General features: G+C 38.0%; 1 protein-coding gene across 6 annotated transcripts in view; it reads left to right on the top strand.

Moving 5' to 3' along the window:
• Positions 1-24419, top strand: part of PTPRZ1 (protein tyrosine phosphatase receptor type Z1) — a gene marked incomplete at both ends in the record, with an annotated part of 162261 nt that overhangs the window by 61603 nt on the left and 76239 nt on the right. The gene's annotated exons all lie outside the window — the stretch shown is intronic.

Raw genomic sequence — 24419 nt, forward strand, 5'->3', positions numbered from 1 at the left:
TGAACCTCATGATAGTCTAAGGAAGCAGGTTTTAGTGGGGTTTCCTTTGCTATTTTGTCTGATAAGTAACAGGGTCTGGGGTCAAACTGTCTAACTGCTTAACTTCAGAGTGGGCTCCATAGGCTCTGCCTCTTTTATTTCCTCATCTGTCAAAAGAGCTAATAATGGGCTTCCCTGGTGGCGCAGTGGTTGAGAGTCCGCCTGCTGATGCAGGGGACACGGGTTCATGCCCCGGTTCGGGAAGATCCCACACGCCGCGGAGCGGCTGGGCCCGTGAGCCATGGCCGCTGAGCCTGCGCATCCGGAGCCTGTGCTCCGCAACGAGAGAGGCCACAACAGTGAGAGGCCCGCGTACCGCAAAAAAAAAAAAAAAAAAAGAGCTAATAATGGTACCTACCTCAAAGGGCGCAGCAATGATTAAATGAGTCAGTATATTCATAGCACTTAGAACAGTGCCCAGTACATATAAAGTGCTCAATAAAGGTATTAAAGTCAGATCCATTTTCTGTAATACTCAGGACTTGTTTTGTACCAGGTTAATATCCATCACACTGTTCTCTTTCTAAAGTACAGATGTGATTATATTATTCTCCTGTTTGAATCCCTTCAGTTGATCCCCATCACTTACAAAATGAAAAATGGACTCCTTAGTGTGCCATAGAGTGACTTTCGTGATCCGTTTCAGCCCACCTGTCCTGTTCTGCCCCCCATAATTATCTTCCCCCCCCCGCCTTCTGCTGTGCCAGCATTTTCAAAAGCAGGTCTCTCTGATTCTAATCATTCTTCACTGTTTTGCCAGAATTCCAAACCTCTGCGCCTCCTTTAAGAAGTGAGGCCTTCCTGATTCCTGCTGCCCCCAGGCCAGCGCAGATCTCTCACATTCCTCCCGTGTCCCTGTGCCCTCCTCTTTGTTGCACATAACACAAGGACGTGGCAGGTCCCGTGTTTTATTCATCTTTCCTTTCGCATAGTGTGGACGTGGTATGTACCCTGCAAATACTTATGCCATGAATGAATAAAGCTGAGACATGATAGTGTTTTCATTTTACAAATGGAGAAAGACAGGTGAAGTCACTTGCCCAGAGTCACAAGCTGAGCAGCAGACTGGAAACTTGAACCTGGGTCTTGACTCCCAGGGCTCTTCCTGAGACTCCTTATGGCCACATCTAAGTCATTTGTTTCAGTGATGTGGGTTACAACACAAAGCTGTTAGATTTTTTAATTATCGTGTAGATATAAAAAATGCTGGTTCCCAAGCCATCGTGTTTGGTATGGTCTTTTTGCTTTATGCATGTGTCTTTTTATTAAAAAGTGGAATTGTGGGTGCCTTTTATTTTCATCTCTGCTTGTCCATATCTTCTAGCTTGTCTACACTAGATATATATTTGTTTTATAACCAAATGGGGCTTAAACGTCTATTTAATATAATATAAATTTATTTAAATTAATTTTTATTCTATGTGTGATTAACAAGTTGTTTTGCGTCACAGAAAGTCTTCTGCTTCTGCGTATTTCCTCACTTCATATGATGATCTAATGGTTTATGTATCTGAGGGCCTTGTATCTGGGTCTCTTCCTACTTGGCTGTAGCAGGTGAACTTCTTTACTGATCAATAAAGTTGAAAATACTATAGTAGTCATCTATATCCTTAAAGAGTAGCTAATAAATTGTAATTAGTGTGGAAATGGATACTGTTCTCTTAGAAAGATGGCCATATCATTATACACTTACATTTCACCCAGACTCCATCTAGCCAGGATTCCACTGAGCGCACTTAAAGTCTCACACAACTTGATTCTCTTGCAGTGCAGTATATCCACTCTGCATTCGTTTCACAATCGAGATCGTTATCCTAGCTCAGTGAGAGTCAATTTCCCATAGTTGATTGTTTGAATCACTGCCAGCTCAGTCACATTTTCTACATCATTCACCAGGAAGTATAGTTTTTTTTAAAAAGTCAGAACAATTATGCAGGTAACGTGTAGCCTTGATATGCTCTCAGAATGTGCTTCAGAGCAGTCACCCTCCTGGAGCTCACATTCTTTTGCACATTGATCGACAGTGTTGTTGCTGACCTATAGATCAAAGGATCCCCCATTCCAATTCCCCATTTTCTAAGTGAGCCTCTATTGATATGAAAGAGTTCATTCTCTTTTGGAAGGAGAACAGTTCATCTTCAGAGTGCAGCGTCTATTGTTTCCTTTTAGCAGAATAATTACATCTTTAATTTCTGTGGAGATAGTGAGGAAAGCCAGTTTGGGATACGTTTATGTGTCTTCAGAGTAGATTTGGGGAGAAGATTCTGTGACTTGTAACTATGATCCTTTACCCCCCAAAGTACATGTTTGGGTAAATTATAATAACTGTTCTATGCCTTTCATTTATGGTGATTGAGATTGCTTTTTTATGCTTCCTCAGCACAAGGAAGAAGGTTTGATTTAAAGTCCAAGTCTTATTGACATGTTTTTAATCCCATCAACATTTTTAAAAGTAAATTGAGTAGAAAATTAAGTTCGGGCTTATGATGCAAATTCCTCTAATGTGTCTGACCTTTGTTTAATCATTTATGAGTTATCACTGCAAGATGTTTATATAGATTAGATACCACAGAGATCTAAGGAACTATATTTATCTGATGCTAATTAATATTAGTAACATTAAGTAGTCTCGTCACCTTCCAATTTCCTAATGTTAAGCAATTCAACAGCAAGCAGCTATTAGTCAGATAACTATTAAACTTTGTCAATTATATATATATATATATAATACTTGTGTGTGTGTATATATATGTATATATATGTATACACACACACACAAGTTTTTCACCATATTTGGACTATGTTAGAATAGATTACAAGACATTGAAATTCACACATCTTGGGAGGGTTGTATGTTATAGGTTATCACTGAAAAATAATTTATTATATGTTTAATAATGTTAAGGTTCATGCTAAATTATCACAGTTGATTAGTGTATTTTTTGCTCACAGTATGTGATGATCCATCAACTAAAAATAACTTTTGTGACTATATGAAATTCCTTCGCATTTAAATAACATTAAAAGATAATCAAATACTGGATTAGTATGCAATTCCATTTTCTTAATTGGATTGTTCCTAAGCTTTTACATTTTGCTCCTTATTTGAAAATGAATTTGCCCAAGGAGCAATTATAATGATAAAGCTTAACAAGAGCATTAGAGAGCTTATAATCCAAATCAGTGTTTCCTAAACTTCAGCGTGCATCAGAATTATCTAAATATTACTAACTAAATCTTACTAAAGTAGGATTGCTGGGTCCGACTTCCAGAATTTCTGATTCAGTAAATCTGAGGTGGAGGCCGTAAATTTAATGCCTAACACTTTTCGGGTGATTCTGCTGCTGTTGGTCTGGGGAACCTCATCTTGCAGTGTCCAGAATCTAGATCAGTCTCTACTTACATTGCCTTAATTTGGGGAATGAATGAATGATAGAGTAAAAAAGAGAAAGCGTATGTGTGAATACATTTACCCACATGGAAGTGCTTTAGTTCTCTGGATGTAGTATATTGACCTGAAAAAATATTATTAGTGCTTTAGTTCTCTGGATGTAGTATATTGACCTGAAAAAATATTATTATTGCTTCTATTTAACATATAATAACATTGTAAATGTTATTTTCAAAACCTGCTATCTGCATCAGTAAAGAGAGAAGGTAAACTTTTGAACAGTTAACACAACTTCCATTACTTTGTTGATTTAGGTAGGGCATCATTACCTACCTCATGAAGTTCTTGGCCTGGGTGAGTCCAGTGGGAATACCTCACTAGTGAGTCTGGCTGCAAGCTATCTTTACCTTGAATTACTCTAGACACATTTATCTCTAGCAATTGCCAAGGAAAGTTCTTTTTCATAACCTTTCAAGAATCGTTTTTTATTGACCTGGTTCCAAAAAAGCCTGGGTTCCAATGCTATCCAAATGGTATTATTAGTTCCTTGATTCTTTTTCTTTTCTTTCTAGTTTCCAAATTCCAGCCTTGCAGTTCTCCTAAACTATTACTGTTAATAACGGTTTCCTCCTAAATTTTTTGGCTGTTGGTAATGTAATTTAGTGCTACCTTCACAAGTTGAAAAATAGGATTGAAATGTTTCCGGATTTTCTTTTTTTAAGTAAACATTGTTATTCATTCCTTTCTTCAGTAGCTGTTTTGAGTTAAGTGACTCATGTATTTGTCACTTTTCAAGTCACTAATGTCAACTCCACAGGATAAATTATTTTACTACTACACATGCAAATCATATTTTCCATCACTGGGCTGCATTTTGCTTGGAGTTTAGTCTCTCACCCTGGGGGATATTTTTGAAAGTTTTAATAGCTGTATGTAGACATTGAGAAAAAAAGATCTGTCAGATCTCATTATTCTAGTAGAAAACTTATTTGAAAATCTTACAGTGGATGATAGAGCCTGAACTTGTTGGATAATCACTTCATTCACTTATTCATTCATTCAACACCTTTTAATTGAGCACTTTGTATCTGGCAGCAGAAAACAAACATCTGTAGGTAAAGGAAATGACTCCTACTGACCTGTTAAGTTATGCTGCATAAGTATGGTCATGAACACTGAGTACAGTCATTTTAGTTTATTATCCTCTGGAGACTTTGCAAAATTATAGGGATTACATTTATTCAAGTAAATAAATAACTACAAAATTCGTAAGGCCAAGACGTTGTCTTATTTTCAGTAGATATTAATTTTTGATAAATTTTTTAAATTGAAAGTTTGGGGAAAAATTTTTTTTAATTTCCTTTTGACTCACTTTTGCCCTTTGGCTTGGGAGCGTTCACAGTATACCTCCAGGTGATATGAGAAGTCCCAATTAAGCCCTGCCTAGTAATGACATGGTCAGTGTTGGGAACTCCAGAAAAACTACTGAACACTACCTAGTTCTTACTGATATCTGCAGCCAACCATATCTACTCCTCCTTTGCATTCTGGGCCTCCATTCATCCATACCCTGGTGGCAGTGTGTCAGGCATAACATCTCAATCCATGTCCATTCCAGGGAGAAGAAATTCTCTCTCCCTTGTTAGCCATGGAATATCCCTCCGAGGTTAAAGACACCTTCTTCTCCAGAACCCTGAGAATGATAGACTTAGTGACAGGGTCATTTTCTCAAAAGTTTGGAAGAAGCAGCTTGTCATTTTGGTCAAATTCTTATCATTAAGCCTAGTCAAGTACCTTCAGAATAGAATTCAGTAGGGACCATGCCCTGATTATGACATCTCCTTCACTCATTAAAAGTTCTGCATCCCACCCGTGCATGTACTATTAGATGTTGATCAGGAATCTAGGTCATTAGTGACAGAGAAGCCTGAGGAACACTCGGACTCCAGTCTGATTATGAGTGGGCAGTGCTTGTTGAAGGTCCTGAATCTGAAATAAGACTTTTCATCCTAGTCACAGAAATGGGGAAAGGACCTAGTGTTTACCTACAAATACCTAAGGAACTATTCAACAGTATAGAGCCAGTGTTCAGCAATGTGACGATCTTTGCAATCCCTAGCCCCCATATTCCTGTATGTAGTGATGGCCCCTGTCAAAGTCATTCTAATGGAACTTCTGGACGCTAAGGCCTATACCCCAAAGGACATGATGAGAGAGAATATGAGTCTGACAGGGAATTCAAAGCCTCCCTCCTGGGAGCCTATGGAATGTAGGAGCTGTTTCTGTTCTACACTAATCCTAAAATCAGTTGCCATGGCTCGTAATCATTTCTTGGAAAAGAGACTGAACATAACAAGGTACAGAAAAGTTCCAGAGTCTCCTTTAGACATGGTGCCATCCCCAAGATTTAAGGGTATTCTCTTAGTAGAGTTGGGATATAGTAAAATGGTCACACACTGAAAGACCACCTTAACCCAGCAGAGTAAAATGGGGATTAACCCTGAGTGGTAGTCTGTAGGACTCAGGTTCTTCAAGACAAAAGAGTCCCCAAGTCCTAGTAGATAACTCAGCATTTCCCATACAGAAGTCCTAGGACCTCCGAGAAATGGGAGAATCAGGTTTATCTTTACAAGCCAAATCAACTTTGGGGGATAAGGGGCCACTGAAAGGCTAAAGGGGCCTAGTGGGACAGATGGCATTATTCTTGAAGGGTTCCCAAACCTTCAGCCTGCAGTCTCAACCCTCAACATCAGCACAGCCAGGCCCATCTTGCATACCTCACTTACCACTTACCAGCCCTCTGGATACATGTACTGGCATGGCCTTCTACTCCTTTAAGAGTCTGTTGCCAGCCTGCCAAGGAAACATGATTCCCTTACTTTGATTGTGAAGAGCCTAGTCTAACCTGCTTAAACCTCAGTCTGTTTTTTAGATGTTCATCATTGCTAACCCTAGTCTCCTTGTATGTCTGCCTTAATCCCTAAAATCTGACACACAGGTCAGCTTCTTGCCTCTTACCTGCCTGTGTCTTGCTAACTTTGTTATTTACTGATTCTTACCCCACCCCTCATTAGCTGATGGAATTTAGTGTAAAAGGATCCTTTTATTTTTGCCCTACAAATGTGATAGCCTGGTTGCCTTGGTTAAGTCATTCTTAAAGGGTGTTGGATTTTATAAGAGCACATAATGATTCATATTTTTCTATACAATTTTTCTTGTAAAAAGAAGAGATAAAATTTAAGTAAAATTATTTTTCAAGAATGGAGATGTCTCTACTTTTAAACATACTTGGAGTTACTTAACAGAATTGCCTTCCCCAGGGCATAATTTCATCTAATTAAAAATCTTGTATTACTTTCAGATCTCAACAGAATGATATAACAGCACTCATTAAATATTACTTAACACAACTGCTTATATATCATATAATATATATGATATGATGTATGACATCTGCTTGTATATTATATAATATATATGATATGATGTATGGCATATTCTTATATATTATATTGGGATTAACACCCTAATGTTTCTAAAATGACTTATGACTGCACTGCACTAACAAAACTGACAACGTGAAGTTTTCATTCCAGTAACATTACTGAAGAATACCAGATTATAATTATATTTTATCCATGGTTAGTCAACTATATATATACGAAACAGAAATTTCGTAATTTCTTATTTTTATATAACAAAGCTGTTAAAATAGAAGAAGGATCATTTAAAAAATAAACCAGTTATGGTTAACCAATGAAAGCAAAGTGCAACTTTTGTATATGTATAACTGATTCGCTTTGCTGTGCAGCAGAAACTAACACAACATTATAAAGCAACTATACTCCAATAAAAAAATTTTTAATGTATTTCTCATTCTCAAATAAATAAATAAAATTTCAAACTTGTGATTTTTCTCCATTCCCTAAGAGACTGTGGAGCAGGTGTGCTTTGACTCAAAGTGGGTCCCTGAAACTGCTCCTTAGGCATCATTTCTCTCATGCAGCACTGGTTCTCAGCCATCGCTCACTTAACTCCAACCACTACCCTGAGCGCCATCTTTTTTTTTTCTCAACAGGACCTGCCTTTCAGGTAGTGCCCCATTCTTAGGAATTTTCCAGTCATTTGCTCTTCTATTTATCAACCTTTCATCTGAAGTCTAACGTGTAGCTGTCTGTCCTTGACAACTGCATCTCTAAGTACTTGTTCTCAAATATTGTTTTCCTGATCTAATGAACTGCACTCTGAGACAGTAATAGGAATAAATGAGTTCACGGGGGCCCTCTCAGGGACCATGTTTACCTATCACACTGCCTTTATAGGTTGTATCCTCAAAAGAATAATTTCATGAGAACTGCAGGCACTGTGTCTGTTTGTAAGGGAGATAATTTTGGTCAGCAAGCCTTTTTATGTCCTTCAAACCATAGCAGACAAAAGAATAGTTTCATTTTCATTAGAAAAGAACATTTTGCTTGTTATTTCATGCTTTAACAGCTTTCTAGAAGCCATAAATCAAAGAAGTTATGACTGCATTATAGTTTCTCTAAAATTTGTCACTCCGTTTTAATAGGATGAGATTTCTATAGTGAGATTAAAAACATAGGTGTACAAATATGTTAATTGAAGCTTTGGTTGTAATAAAGAAAATTGGAATCAACCTTATTGTCCAGGAATAGGAGAGTAAATAGCTATACGTGTGTGTGTGTGTGCATGCAAGTATGTGTGTGGGTAAATAAGTTATAGTACATCCATGCCATGGAATATCATCCAGCCACTTTTTAAAATGTGGCAGAATTAGATACACTGATATTGAATGACCTCCAAGACATTATTGTTTAGAGACAATTGCAGAAAGAAAGTCATATCAACATGTGTAACATGATTCTCATTTATGTAGAAAGATAAGAAGAAAAATGATTCCAGATATATGCACATGCGTACAAATGCAAATGCATAGACAAAGAACTGGAGCGCTTCCTCTCTTCTTCCTCTTCCCTTCATTTCCCTTTCATTTCATTTCTTTCTCAATGTTTCAGTCTTAAAGCCGTTAGGAGAGGCCAAGCAAAATAAATGTTTGTGCCAGTGGAATGGTCAACCAAAGGCGGACTTACCAAGGCAGAGTGTCAGGTGTTAAGTGAGATGAAGAGGGCATCCACTCAGATGATGGCCTGGCACAGGGAATCAGAGACCTGTTGATACAAGGAGAATGTCACGTATGAATGTTGGATTCAACCAACCGCAGATTGAAAATATTCAGAAAATTCCAGAAAATTCCAAAAAGCAAAGCTTGGATTTGCCCAGGCACTGGTAACTATTTACATAGCATTTACATTGTACTAACAACTGTTTACATGACATTTACATTGTATTCAGTATCACGAGTAATCCAGATATGATTTTAAATGTGTGGGAGGATGTGCATTGATTATATGCAAATATTACATCATTTTATGTAAGGGACTTAAGCATCCATCAGTTTCAGTATTCGAGGGGGTCCTGGAATCAATCCCCCATGGATACTGGGGGATAACTGTATACACCAACTAGTTAACAAGACTTAACTTTTTAAAAGAGGAATAAAAGGTGAAGAAGGTTAATATGGAGTCTTTTACTATTTTACTCTATAGTTGTATGTGTTGCCCTTTACATTGAGAATACATGCAAATTTTAATTGTTTAATAGTAAAAAAGGGAAAGATAATATCACAGAACCCACACATATACGCCTACCAGAGCAGAAATGTGATTACAGTAGTTTCAACTACTGAATTACCTCTAGTTTTAACTGAAAATTCAATTGGTAATTCTACCTAGGGGCAAGACGAGAATAAAGACACAGACCTACTAGAGAATGGACTTGAGGATACGGGGAGGGGGAAGGGTAAGCTGGGACAGGGTGAGAGAGTGGCATGGACATATATACACTACCAAACGTAAAATAGATAGCTAGTGGGAAGCAGCCGCATAGCACAGGGAGATCAGCTCAGTGCTTTGTGACCACCTAGAGGGGTGGGATAGGGAGGGTGGGAGGGAGGGAGATGCAAGAGGGAAGAGAAATGGGGACACATGTATATGTATAACTGATTCACTTTGTTATAAAGCAGAGACTAACACACCATTGTAAAGCAATTATATTCCAATAAAGATATTTAAAAAAAAAGATTCAAAGACAAATAAAACGGCATCCCTCATCAAGGAACTCAGGCTCTAGTGAGGACCCCAAGACATAGCAACTGTTAATTATAGTACAGTCTACTAAGGATAAAAGCAGAGATATGCATGGAATATTTCAGGGACATAAAAGAGTTGTATCTAACCCAGATGGGACAAGAGATAAAGAAGGCTTCCTGAATGACAAGATGCCTGAGATAAGTCTGCAATGATGGGCAAGTATTACCAAATTAAAGGTGGGGAAGATATCTAGGGCTGAAAGTACCCAAGAAGAGAGAAAGGCATGAGCACAGAAGAAAGAAAGAATGGTTATCTGAGAAGCACAGCTGGAAGTGTTATGTGCTGATACATAAAAGGCAAGGCAGAGAGGAGAGAGGAATGGATAGGGGTGAGCCGATGCTGAGGCTCTGAATGCCATGACAAAGGGTTTGAACTTTTCTGGGAGGCTATTGAAGGGATTTAAGCTGCAGGTGGCAGAGTCATATTTAAGTTTCATGCAGGTAACTACGGTTACTCAGTTGAGGAGGACAAAACTGATTTTAGGTCAGTTAAAAGTTTGAGCAACAGTTTAACTGAAGAATAGTAAGGATCGGGGATGGGGATAAAGAAGCAGGGAGAAAGAGGGAGAGGGATTTGAGAAAAAGGAAAAAACTCAGGGCCAGTTGATTAGCAGTAGGAGTTAGCAAGAAGGGGTAGTGAGTGGTTGCTTTAATGACTCTGGCTTGGGTGGCTGAGGATGGCAGTGCTAGCAATGAAGAAGCAAGAGTTTCTATTCCCCCAGGGGACTGCTTGCCAAGTCATTCTCTCCCATGGCATCCGCCATGGCCACTGTGCAACCAGGCATTCGTTTCGGGGCGGGGAGGGGGAGAGCCACGGTTTTCTCCAGTCTACACTACAGACTTGATAATCCCGGGGAATAGCATGAAGACGGCCTAACTGAACTGTTCTGTGGGTCAGAGCTCTGCCATGGATGTCAGTAAAGTGGCACCATTGATTCCAGCCTCTCACAGAGCATGGTGGCTCGTTTCAGGGAACTAAAATCACATAAAAATTTTAGACTGATGATTCCGTACATGAGAAATTTATCTTCACCTTACTCCCTTTGTTTGCAAAGTGCCAATAAAACATTGGTCTGACCAAGAGCAACATAAAGAATAATTTAATGGTAGCAGGTTCCTTAAACATATATATTGCTGAATAATAATAAACATTATGTGACATCAGTGATCATTCTGATTGCTCTTTATAATAAAATACAGCCAGAAATGTTTCTTAAAATAATAGAAAGGGTTAGAATTGAAAAAAAAATCCCCCAAAGAATTGAAGGTCTGTTTGCCTTTTGTGTAAATCTACCTTTGCTCAGTCTTGCTGTTATATCACAGTCCTTCCAAACAAGGTAAATGTTCTATAGACAGACACTCATATGGCTATTACTTGAGGGAAATAATGATAACGAAAATTTATTTTTTCACGAACAATTTGAAATAAACTGTCCAATGAAAGCTAACAGAACCTGTGAAATATAAAAGAAATAGATGATGAAACATTATTACCCAAATTTAAAGCCTAAAATGAGAAAATAAAAAGTGTTTAAGTGATAATGAAACCAAATTTCTACTTAAAGGTAGTAAATTTAATGCTTGGTTTAAAAAATCTTAAAGTTGACTCATGAATTATAATAAATTGTTTTAATGTTGCAATAAACAGCTTGTGAGAACCACACAGTCTATTGCTGCGTCTCTAGCCTTTCTGCTTTCTGAATCTCCACTTATTTTTTAATTAGTCTCAAGTCAGGAAACTCTTGAAAACAGACAAGTCTGAACACTGGTTCTTTCATTTTTTTTCTAGTTTATTTTTTAGTGATGTTTAAATGTGAGAGTTTTTGAACATGAGTAATTCCAGTATGTGACAATTTATAAATCAGATAAAATGAGGTGGTAATCAATTTACACTACAAAGAGATTTAGTGCAATAGTCCATTAAACAAGCAAGTGCCTCTACTCTTTATGAATATACATAAAAGGCTAGACGCTTTAAACTCAAATGTTATGAGCCTCTGCCAAAGGACTATCAATCCCGAATAAAGAAAAAATATTAAAATTGTCATGCAAGTCAATTATATTTGATTTTTAATAAATCGATTCTTCAAGGCTTTATCATGTATGCAAAATAAGGATACATTTGCATGGATTCAAAGGTATCTTAACTTGTGTCTACCTTGTGTCCAGATCAGTGAAAAATTCTGTAACAGTCTTTTCAGCAACTATAGATATAAGTAGGTTCTCTTTTTGGATGAGCAGGTTCCCTGCCCCTGCATGATTAAACAAAGATGGTGTGACAGGAAGCTGGGGCAAAGGAAATGAAGCAGGCAGAGAAGGGAGACCCCTTGAGAAGTTACAGAAAGCTTGGAGAGAGCTTAGGACTTCAACAGGTGGCAGAACTTGAGGGGATGAAGCAGCAAGGCTGGCTTTCAAGCCAACATAAGCTGGATCTTTGAAAAGTTGGGAGGCCCCAGCTGACATCTGTTTTAGACATCTTCAACTAATTAATACTGAAGAATGCCAAAATTAAGAACAAGGTAAAAGTCAACAATGCATGTGCAGAAGAGCAAATTCCTCTGGTTTAGTTAATGTGGTATCCATGTCTTTGCATACACCATTAACAAATAATAAACAACCACATTTCTAAAAGGTGTTCAAGACAGTCAAATTAGGAAAACCCTTCAAATAAGTCACTCATTTTCACTGCCCCTAAACAAACTTTAAAAAATTATGCTAATAATACCAAAATGTATTGCCAACAAAGTATTTTTTTTTTCTTCATTGGTAGATAGCTGAGGTTGTAATCATCTCAACTCCAAGAAGTCAGTGTTACCTTTTGTTTAAGAAATCTATCCCAAATGTTGGGAATTTCAAAGAAGCTGACCCTAGACCATATCTCTGTAAAGGTCGACATATTGGCTTAGCACAAAATATTTATTTTCAATGAATTCACTGTGATTCTGTTTGGTAGATCTCTAGAACAACAAATAGAGAAAATGTTCCAAATCTAAGATGTAATTCCATCATAACTCATTATGGTTTTCATAGAATCGTTTGGATTCTGTAATCTTGTGAGTCAAAAATATATTTTATGAATTAGTCTTCTGATTTCATGTTCAAAGAGCACATGTCAGTGACCTTGATGGGTAACTGGAAAGTGAACGCTGGCTACAAACATGTTATGTTTCTAAATCCAACTTTGACTTTCTGATCTATTCTCTGGACTTGTACGGGTCTGCTACTGGTTGTCTCTGTTACTTTTTTTTTTTTTTTTGGCAACATTTGTAGATCTGAAAACACAAATATAAGTTTTTCTTCAGTGAGTCTAGGGTCCAGAAGGAGAAGACATATGGATAAACAAATCAGTGCAATGAGAATTAAAGGTAATTTAATAAAGACATGTTTACATGGTCAGTTCCCTGGGGTGATATGATTGGTTTTGAAATGTAGAAAGCTGAGTACCTGTTCACTAAGACAGGGTTACTCCTGCTTCTAGCCTAAGCCAGATTACTAGTTCCTTTGAAACTAGAGAAGAAAATGGGGTTTTGGTATTTAATTGCAACCCCGCCGTCTGGGATCTTACTTTGCTTCTTCGCCTATATCTGGCATCGGGGTTGTATGCTGTGCTCTGCCAAGTCTGACTCTCCTGGCTTCTGACTATAGCTTATCCATCATAGAATCTTAGGAATGGGAAAACCCACCCTGGTTCAATTATCCAATCATTGCTTGAGTCCTCTATACAACACTCTTAATAATAGGTTTTTCTGCTTAGGCTTAAATGTCTCTGATGTTAGAGTCTCTTTATCTCTCCCAGCATAGCGTATTCCAATTTTGGATTGTTTTCAATGTTAGAAAGTCATTTCCTCTTTCAAAATAAGTTTCTCTCCAAAAGTAATTTCTCTCCAAATTATATCTACTTGGGGTCATGTGAAATGTTTAGTTATTTTTCCTCAGGATGTCCCTCTAAATATGTGAATACTGATACTGTAGTCTCCTGAGCCTTACCTTTTTCATGATAGGGTCACACTTGCTTCACATATATCAAGACTCTTTACCAACCAGAGGGTCTTCTTCCAAAGAGTCTCTGCTTTGTCTCTGTTCTTTGTAAAGCCGGGCATCTATAGCAGGGCACAACATTCTTTAAGCAATGAAATATGGAAATATAGGTGAGTTTTCTAAGCTATAAAAGATAACTAAAACTTTATCATGATAATAACAACAGTAATTTACATTTGTATGGTGCTTTCTTTGGGAAATAGCATAAGAATAATGTTGGAAGCATGGGTTCTGGAGTCAGACTTCCTGGGTGAAGATCGTGTCCTCACCACTATCGGATGACTAATTTTATAGGTAGGACTCTTTACCTCTCTGTTCCTCACTATTACCACTTGAAAATATGGTTCATATTAGGATGAGCCTCACAGAATTAAGTACCATGAGGATTAAATGAGCTAGTACAGGGAAAACCATCAACACAGTGTTTAACACAAAATAACGGGTTGCGTACTCTCTCCATTTCATTACCACACTTCACTTTTTCTCAATCACACTACTCTTTTTTCTGTCTCATTGCCTTTGCACTTACTGTGCCCTTGCTTGAAAAGCTGACCTGCCTCCTCTTCACTGGCTGTCTTCTCTTCCTTCATATCTCAGCTGAAATGTCCCCCTCTTGGAAAGGCCCTCCCACTTCTGCTAAACTACTGCCTATCACATCACTCTGTTTATTCTTTTGACAATACTTCTCACACTCTGCCATTATCTTGTTTAGTTATTTGTTTTTCTTTCCCTAATAGAATGGAAGCTTAATCGGAGCAATACCTTATCTGGTCTGTCAACTGTTATATTTACAGAGACTAGTAGTGAATAAATAAATTGATGAGTATCACCTACAACTATTCTTGTTATTGTATTTATTAGCACTTATCATTTCTCTTAGTTCTCATGAGTGCTCTCTGAAGCAGGCAGATCAATGAATTCACATTTTTGGAATAACTAAAATGTATAGCAATAGGTATTTCACAAATGTAAGGGGAAACAGGGCCACTAAAATTAATAAAATCCACTAAAACTCTCCAAACATTTCTAAGCAGCTGCAGAGAATTCAGTTCAGTGGAGCATGAAACTCCATTTCATGTGCCCCAGTTTGTCATATTAGGAAATTTCAATATGTGTATTAAAAGGAAACACTTATTTAGGACCCAGAATGGTAATGTTACCATGACAGATCTATTTAGTTTAGTCTGGATTTGGCCTTGCAAACAAAATTCTAATGGAGGCTAAGTAACAGAATCTTAAAGAGTTACAAAACAAATTTTCACTGCAACATCCTACTTTCATTTATTTCAGTGAGAATTCCTGGCAGACTTGAATAAAGGGATGCTCACATGAAATGATGTATTTCTGAGGGCCCTGTATTATTTTCTAACCCAAATTATTTCTATACAACAATCGTTCTTCATGACCATTTTATTTTCTTTTTTTTAGATTCCATATATATGTGTTAGCATACGGTATTTGTTTTTCTCTTTCTGACTTACTTCACTCTGTATGACAGTCTCTAGGTCCTTTTGTACTAGACTTTTATTCTGTTTCACACTAGGCAGTCTATAAATATTTGATGAAGGAATGAATAAATGAACAGGTAAAAGCTGTATTTAATGGAATTAAGTTTTGATGGGATCTGAAGATAATATAAAACTTAGTATTCTTAGCTGCAGCAATGGATTTCTGATACTCACAGCTTCCTTGTTAGTCCTTGCACGTGACCAGTAGAATGCATCTAGGTGATCTGATTTTAGAGTATTTTGTGATAAGTGTATCAAGAAAGGAGGAACTGATCGTTCTATTTAGGAATTAAACCAGAAACTTTGGTCTTATAGGCAGCGTGTTCTTTAACCGAAACAATAAACAACACTGTAGGAAAATTATCAGAAGTCCTATTACCAATAGAAAGATCTCAGTTATGTTTGTGTCTTAGTCTTCAACTCTGAATCCCTGGTCCTCCCAGCAAAGGTAGGAAACAGAGCCTCTGTTATGCCTCGTATTGATAATAAGTATGTGGGCTATAAGCTTTGAGTGCAGATGTGATGGTGGTGTCACTGTCACCACCACTGTCACTGTTCTCTGTTGCACTGCTACTTCCTTGCTGGAAGAGCTTGGCTCTTCAGTTATTGGAGCAGAGGAAAAGTTGATGACCACAGGGGAGTTTACAGTGACTCCTAGGCAACTTTCAGAGCTATTCTACATGAAGAGTATTTTATTCCTTAAACAAAGGAGTAATTTCCAGGGGGTATTTTTGGTTCTGTGTTTGCTATCTCATTGGGAATAGACAGATTGCAGCAACAATGAAATCTTGCTCTGTATTTCTCTCATCTTCCCACTGATACTTTGCCTGCCTTTTGTTGAAGTCAGTTAGTTAACAGCAAATGATACACTGAAGTTCTGCGATTAATCAGTTGGCATGGCCTTCAATCTCAATCCTGAATATTAAACACAGTGGACTCATTTGGAGAGAAACAGGCAAATATAAAGGACATAACATTAATCACAGAGTTACCTAAAGCCTGAACCTTTTCTTTCTTTTAGAAGTGATGGCTTGTCAGAGGGTGATGAGAGAGCAGCAAGACCTCTTCATGGTTTCTGGGAATTGTTAAATTTCAGCGGTGATTTTTCTGATTTTGATTAAATATTTGATACCAAGCTACAGCAGTAGAAACACTGTAGTATTGGGCCTCACCACTATCACTCTTCTCATTTTATAACAAAATGAAGGATGACAGAGGACTCTGTGGTCGTAACTGTTTAATAGCTTTTTAAAAAAAAATTACCTTTGTCTCCCCCCACCAGATCTGAGACTGGGGACTGGGGAGGTCTTCAATACTCTTTAGCCAGATCTCCAGTTCCCTGACCTTTTCTAATACCGTCACACCCATCCTACTGATCTCCACTGTAGGACTGCAACTCCTTACCCTCTCTGCTTGTCCATCAGGACTACTGAACTTACAAAAACAAAAAACAAAGACAGAAGCACACACAGACACACTTTTGAGTGGTGCCTCTGCAAGTTCATGGTCGCCCACACCAGTGGAGTCCTCAGTGCTTTCCATCAGTCTTGAATGTCCACAGTTTCATTCTCTACTGGTTTCCTCAAGAACCCTCTCTTACTTGAATCTCTCCCACAGCTAATGCATCCTGCTTCCAGTTTTCCTGAGAAAATAGGCAAAAGGGTTAAGAAAGTTCATACTATCTGCCAGCCCATTTACATGTATTATCTCATTTAATTTGCACAGTCTAGGAGAGAGAGATTATTGCCTTTCTGACAGAGAAGGTAACTGAGGCACAGGTGAGTGGTGCCTGTAAATGGTGGTGCTGGGATTGAACCAAAGTCAACTCAACTCCCAACCTCTTTTCCTTCCATGGGATGTGATCGTGCTCTACACCTGAAGCTCTGTGGTATGAACCATCAGATTTCTTACTCCCCCATCTCTGAATGTTTACAAATCCATATTTCCTTGATTTTTTTGTTACGTTTCTTTTCCTCTCATAGGCTAATAATCCTCCATCCGTGATCTATCTTCTCCCCTTGGGGGAACCTTGATCATGGACCTCTCATTATTCAAACTCCTTCTTATAATAACTTTTCCCCTCAATATATATATACATGCTTAAATTTCTGTCTTAAAAAAAGCATTCCTCATGCTTGCATCAGTCTTTGTATGCTACCCTATCAATCTTCTTTCCTTCATAACAAGCTTTAAAAAAGCTCTTTTTTAATGCTACTCTGTCACCACTAATGTAGTCTTCTGCCTACTGTAGTCTGAATTCCAGGTCCACCATTCACTGAGATAGTTTTATTCTAGAAATACAAGATTTGGAGTTAAGAAATAACAAAATCCAATAGTTACTCTTCAGCCATGACACTGTAAGCTTTCTGACATGTATGATATTTACTTTGGGATTATCTCTCATTGCTGGAACCATCCTTCTATGACTTTCAGGATACCATTTTCTTCTCAATTTGCAATTCTTTTTCAGGTCACTTATTCTTAATTTCTTTGAGTGCTCCCTCCTCCCCTTAGGCTCCCTAAATGTTAATACCCTTCAGTGTCTCATCATTGAGCTTCTTCTTCCTTATTGACCTTAATTGAAATATTTCATCCACGTTCATGGTTTTAAATTACTCCCTCATTAATGTTCCCCAGTCTCTATCTGTAGTCTGGACTTCTTAATGGCTCTTGGACCCATATTTTTGATTGCCTAATGAGCCTCCATGGAAATCTCAGTCTGTAGGTTCAAAGCCAGAGGCAAAGTCTTTCTTTCTATCCATTCTCTCTATCAACATAACAGGTACCATGATACACCCAGGTATACTCCAGTCAGGATCTTGGGAGTCATCCTTTGCCTATATCCCTTTCTCACTTTCAAATAAAAATCATTTGAACATTCCTAAATCCTTTGAAATGACATCCTACTTTTAGTCTTGAATTCTGTTGTGTTAGTTTGTACCCCCCAAATTCCCTGCCTTGATTCAATTCTTCTTTACTTCTCTATAGGATTCATTCCATTTTCTGATTAAAGCACTGGTTAATTGTGACCCATTAGAAGTACCAGTCTACTTGTTCTGCTCATTGATTTCATTTGTACCCACCGCCTATTATCAGGTTGGAATTACTTATCTTCAGAGTAATAGTTTTTTACTATGTCGGTGTCCTTAGATCTTCACCTTGTGTTTTTATTTTTGTTTTCCCCGTGGTCTGTAAAAACTTAAGTTGTTTATTGCATTATAGAGCAGTAATTTTTATTGCTATTGTTTTCTTAAGGTTTTTATTTGTTTACCTCGGATTTTTCCAACTTGAAAAAGTCATAAACTTTTTTTTTAAACAAGTTTTTTTTTAATTTATTTAATTAATTTATTTATTTTGGGCTGCATTGGGTCTTCTCCGCTGCACGCAGGCCCTCTCCAGCTGCAGCGAGTTGGGGGCTACTCCCTGCTGCAGTGCGTGGGCCTCTCACCGCGGCGGGCCCCCTGGCTGTGGAGCACAGGCTCCAGGCGAGCCGGCTTCAGCAGTTGTGGCTCACGGGCTCTAGAGCTCAGGCTCAGTGGTTGTGGCGTACGGGCTTAGTTGCTCCGCGGCATGTGGGATCTTCCTGGACCAGGGCTCGAACCACGTCCCCTGCACTGGCAGGCGGACTCCCAACTACTGCTCCACCAGGGAAGCCCCAAGTCATAAAATTTTAAACAGGAACTTTGAAGTAAGTTTCTGATCGCTCTCTCTATTTATACTGAACTTCAATTAATAATGTTCTTCAATATCATAGTGCTTAAGGAAGTTTTGTGCTAGCATTTTCCTGAATCAGTTGATAATTACCTTCCCTGACGTTTGTAACCCTCTGTCAATTGGATATATCTGCCAGGCTTGCAAAGATTTTCTGCTGCCCTGATGTGAGTGTCCCATTAGGGCAGATAATAAGGGAAAATGCAGTCTTGACTAAACAGCTTCTCGTGCTGAAATTGTTTGCATTTGATCTACTTTCAGCACAGTTTTAATAGCAACCATTATCTATATTCACCAACTGCTTTGCTCTTTCTAGCTCCTAAAACCTCTGTTAAACCAAAACCATAAGCAGACACACTGATTTGTGTGTGTAAAAATACATCGTCATTCTTGTTCTCAACATAGAAAGTTACCTCAGACATCTTTCTTCCTTTGCTTTCAAATGGTGACACTTACTGGTGTGACATAAAATCACTCAATGACTGTTACTCAGTACTTCAGGGGTTTATTTTCTAATCTTTGAGGAAGCTCCCTTTCTCAAGCAGCTGATTGCCTTATCTGAAAAGTGCATACTTAAGTATATATATACAGTTTGCTGGAGTACTAAGTTATGTGCTATACTTTTATTGAAAATAACACTGGTTTGTTTCATTTTTGTATTTGAATAAACTGAAATTTGAATCCAAGACATTTCACTGCTGATAGCTTTATGCTATTTCAGTGACTTTTAAATTTTGGCTTTTGGTATATTTGTTAGCACACATAAAGCAAGTCCAGAGTCATTTATAAAGCTTTGATTTATGGTATATGGAATCTTGAGCGGAGTTTATTCAAAGCAATTACTTGCAGTTAATGCCACAATCATTACTGCAGTCTACATTCCAGTATTACATTTATTTTTGCCTCTTAATAATAATATTTTTATATTTAAATGTGTAGAGACACAAACATTTTCTTAGGTCAAAACCTGGACTAGACAAGAAATACATTAAGATTAAAAGCAGTATGTATTTTTCTTAACGATATCTTGGTCTTTAAAGAATCAGTTCTAAGTCTACTGTTATTCAAAGTTTGTTAAATATCAGTAACTTATGATAACCTTGAAAAGAAACAAATATTGGGATTTTAAAATCATATTTAAATGAAATTTCAGTGGATGTCTGCTGAATACCTTACACTGTATTATAATTATTTTATCCATTTTTCTGACATTAGAAGGTAAGACTCAACAGGAATCATGCAAAAAACAGAGAGGATGATTTTTTCTTTGACTTTCATTTTCATCATTTTCTCACTTTTTTCTTCAAATATTAAAAATCTTCATTGGTATTTTTTTTTTTTTACTCATTCCTTCTTTATTTTAAACTTTAGTTTTCCTCAGTTGATATCTTTATGTTAGAGACTGGTGGAGTAATAAATACTTCCCTACACAGAATGGTTTTTAGAATGTGTTCCTATTTAGAAGGTGTGTAGTACAAAGATACTGAAGTGTAGGTAACTGTAGATATTTTATTGAAGTATTTATTCATTCAGGAAATGTTTATTTAATCCTTAAGTGCCAGGTTCTAACAAAGGTTCTGGAATTACGATACAAATAAGAAACAGACATATTGTAGCTCAAATAAATACAAGGTACCTTAGCCATTCAGGCTGCTATAACAAAATACCATAGACTGTTGGCTTATAAACAACGGGAGTTTATTTGTAACAGTTCTGAAGACTGGAAGTCCAAGATCAAGGCACCAGCAGATTTTGTATCTAGTGAGGGCTGCTTCCTAGACCATTATTTTTTCACTGTAACCTCACATTTCAGAAGGGGTGAGGGATCTCTCTGGCATCTCTTTCATAACGGCGTTAATCCTTTGTGTTAGTCAGAGCCCTTATGACCTAATCACCTCCTAAAGGCCCCACCACCAAATGGCATCACGTTGGAGATTAGGATTCTAACATACGAATTTTGGAGGGACATAAACATTCAGTCCATTGCACAGGGATTATGTACAAATCAGATGAAGACAAATAGAAGATGCCAAGGGAAATGTCTGCTAATTATGCAGCCTCCCTCTCTCTGCTCATCCTGCATTCCTGCCAGCTCAACCTCTCTGATAAGGCAGCAGTAAGCTCCTCAGCCTTCCAAAGCCTCAGTGCCTCCCACTGGCCTCCCCAGGTATGTCTGATCACAGTCTGCCTTTCCATCTCCCTCTGTAGAAGTCCTCGGCATTCACTCTCTGCACTTTTCTGCCCCCATGAGTTTGCTCAGGCTCATCGCTCAACCAGACATGCTCTCAGTTCCCCTCTGCCTGTCAAGATTCTACCCATCCCTCAAGGCCTGCATTGTGTGCTTTGATATCCACGTTTACCTTCTTTCATCCCATCTACTCCTTCAGGCATTTGTCTACTTTTTCTTGAACACGCCCCCAACCTTCTGGGATGCAAGAATAAACAAGCAAACAAAGAAACTTGAGCCCATGCTCATCTCCTACAGAGCCTACAATCACTTTCCATTCTGCTTGGAATCAGGAGTGCACAGGATGTAAATACTGAATACATTCACTTGGTGTTCAGAGCCTATTTTCCAAGCGTTTAATTTATTTCTACTATGTGCCAGACTCAGAGCTTAGCAATGAGACACAGATGCGATAGCTAAGGTGACAAACAGCATACAGTCTGTGAAGTGCTCCAACACAGGTGAGCACAGCAAATTTATTGGAGTGGTACTAGTTCAGGTAAGTCAATAAACGGATGAAAGAATGGATGAATACGTGAATGAATAATTTATTTTAATTCTCTAGAGCTGACATTTAGTACTCTGCAGTCCTCCTGATGGGTAAATCACCCTGATAATCTTCTGCTGCAACTACAATGCATATCCTAATTTCTTCCTTCACAACATTTGTTAATAACACTCAAGTGATACAATATAGTTCTAGTGAATTCTGTACACCTGCTTCCTTGGGTATGTCATCCTGGTTTTTATTATGACATGGACTGAGGTCTCCAACTGCAAAATTAAAAACATTAATTTGGGAATTTTAAAAGTAATGTTTAAGCATAAGGTTAACCTAATGGTTCATTATTAAAAACAGCTAGAGTATATTTAATGCTTCTTTGATTTATGTTTCGTCCTTGTGTGCAATCTTAACACTTTATTAATTTACTTTCCCTGGGTCTCTACTTACGATGATTTGAGACATCCTCTTTTCAGAGTTCACTGCAAAAAGAACATCAAGGTCTTATTTTTTTGGACTTTTTCTGTTTTACAGCCTTTTCACTAAAAAATTTCCTTTTGCCTGTTCTGGTTCTTCTATTTTGTCTGTTAATCACAGAAATTAAGGAGGCTTCCTGAACCTATACCGTACTTGACATCACGATCTAGTAGGTATTTTAAACTGAGTCTACATTCATACACTTCAGAGATCCAGTGACTCAGGATCATTGTGCTGTACAAGGTCAGACAACATACAATTTGGACACGAGATCTTTCTTTATATCCTTCAAGAGAAGTTTAGTGGGGACTACTCAACAAAATTGTCATATAACAAACAGTCAGATGTGATCTGCAGTTGAGTTTAGAAATATTTCTTCAGTCGGTCAGTTTTCATTCTTTCTTTTTTCTTGTTTTCATCCTATGTTAGACCCCTGTGAGCTCAGACTCATAAAATGAAAGACATCATCATTTTTTGTCCGTTTCAGTCATTCAACAAATGTTTATTGAATACCTACTATGTGCCAGGCTTTTTTTCTAGACACTAGAGTGTGGGGGGTCATCTCGGAATCCTGCCTACCAGGTAGGTGGGGAACAAAATTGTGAAAGGGGCAAGAGAAGAAGCTGGAGACTAATTAGAAGGCGCTGGAGATGTCTAAGCCGTTGCTTCTCAAAATTTAACATGTGTGTGAATCTCCTGGGGATTGGGTTAAATTGTAGATTCCAACTTGGTAAGGCTACAGTGGAGGCCTGACTCTCCTGACAATCTCCTAGGTGATGGTGTTGCTGCATGTGAAACAACAACACTAACAGGCCAGCGATGACAGTGGCTTGGGCTAAGGATGCTAACAGTTGAGATGAGAAATGATCTGATTAAGGACATATTTTGAAGGTAGACGCAAAAGGGCTTGCTGAGGAGGAAACAGAGGCACCAGGATGACTTCTGTGTTTAGGGGATGGCAGTGATTATAGGAGGCACTTGTAGGGCAAAAATCCAGTGTTCAGTTGTGGATATGCTAAGTTAGAATCCAAGTAGAGATGAGCACTAAATGCTGTGGACAAAACAGGTTATAACTCATATTCAGTGCTCTAGAGACTTAAAACTTTGTGTTTCTATGCACCACAACTATGAGACTCTTCCTAAGTGTGCTCAGAATTTATTGTACTGTTTGAAAAAATGTAAGCAATAAAAAGTGGTTTATTGATTCGTACTGCAGTTTCTTTCTCTGCTTCTCTTGCATTGACGCTAGTAAAACAAGCAGCGTTTTCTTGTCCCGGTGCCAGTGTTCTTTACAGTGAAATTAACGTATTATTACTCAAATTGTTAGAGCTGTTGCCAGAAGCCAAAATGTGCATCACTCTGCATACTTAAAGCATATTGTATTCAAGTGCTCTCTAAACAGAGAGCTACATTTTAAAATAAAATAAGTTTTCAGCACCTATTATTGATTCTGGTGTATGCCTCACTAGGAGATGAATTACCAAAATTTCCCTGGCTATATAGGCAGTTTCATGGTGTGACTATTATTTCTTTCCTGGGTTAAATTATGCAAAATTAGCTTTATCACATTATGAGAGCTTGCATGTAAGTCGATCCTCACTGACTCCCTTATCACAAAAAGAAGATGGCATAGACTAGAGTTGCACGGAGTGTATGTTTTCTTATAATTTCTCTGAACATCAACCGTGTGAAATCTTGGCCTTACCCATACTCATGTTCTGAAAGAAAAGCATTTGAAAGGATAGAAGCTGAAAACGGTGCGGCTACCTGCTCTTTCGTGGAATGGCGGCAGAAATGCTAGAGTTTAGCCAGAGAAGAGGTTGAGACTTGGACTCACAACATTGCATATATTTTAATAGATGAACATTAAATAAAACATACCCATTGTTAGCACTGCTTGGGTGCTTAGCTAAGTTAATGTCCAGTGAAATAGGTTATGAGAGATGGTTTGTGGTTTCAGGTAGTGGTGAAATAAAGGCAACATAGGGCAATTTGGGTTTAGAGGACTATTCATTCTGTGGAACAGATGAAAATTCACTTCACTGTAAGCAAAAATCTTTAGAGAAAGCCCTGTTTTATTTTTTCTATTGTTAAACCATAAAATCTGTTAGGCTTTCTAACCAGGAAAAAAAAGGGGGAGAGGGGAAGGAAGGAGATATTTCAAGGAGAGCCTGTGATTACATTTTTATAAATAAGCCCTGAGCAGATGGAAATTAAACCAAATCGTTCAACGCAGGGATAAGAGAAAGTCTAAAGGGGCCTCCCCCCACCTCATCCCCGTGGAGAGTACTAAGGAA

Source organism: Leucopleurus acutus, assembly GCF_964270905.1.
Source record: "Leucopleurus acutus genome assembly, chromosome: 9".
In the NCBI taxonomy this organism is placed as follows: Eukaryota; Metazoa; Chordata; class Mammalia; order Artiodactyla; family Delphinidae; genus Leucopleurus; species Leucopleurus acutus.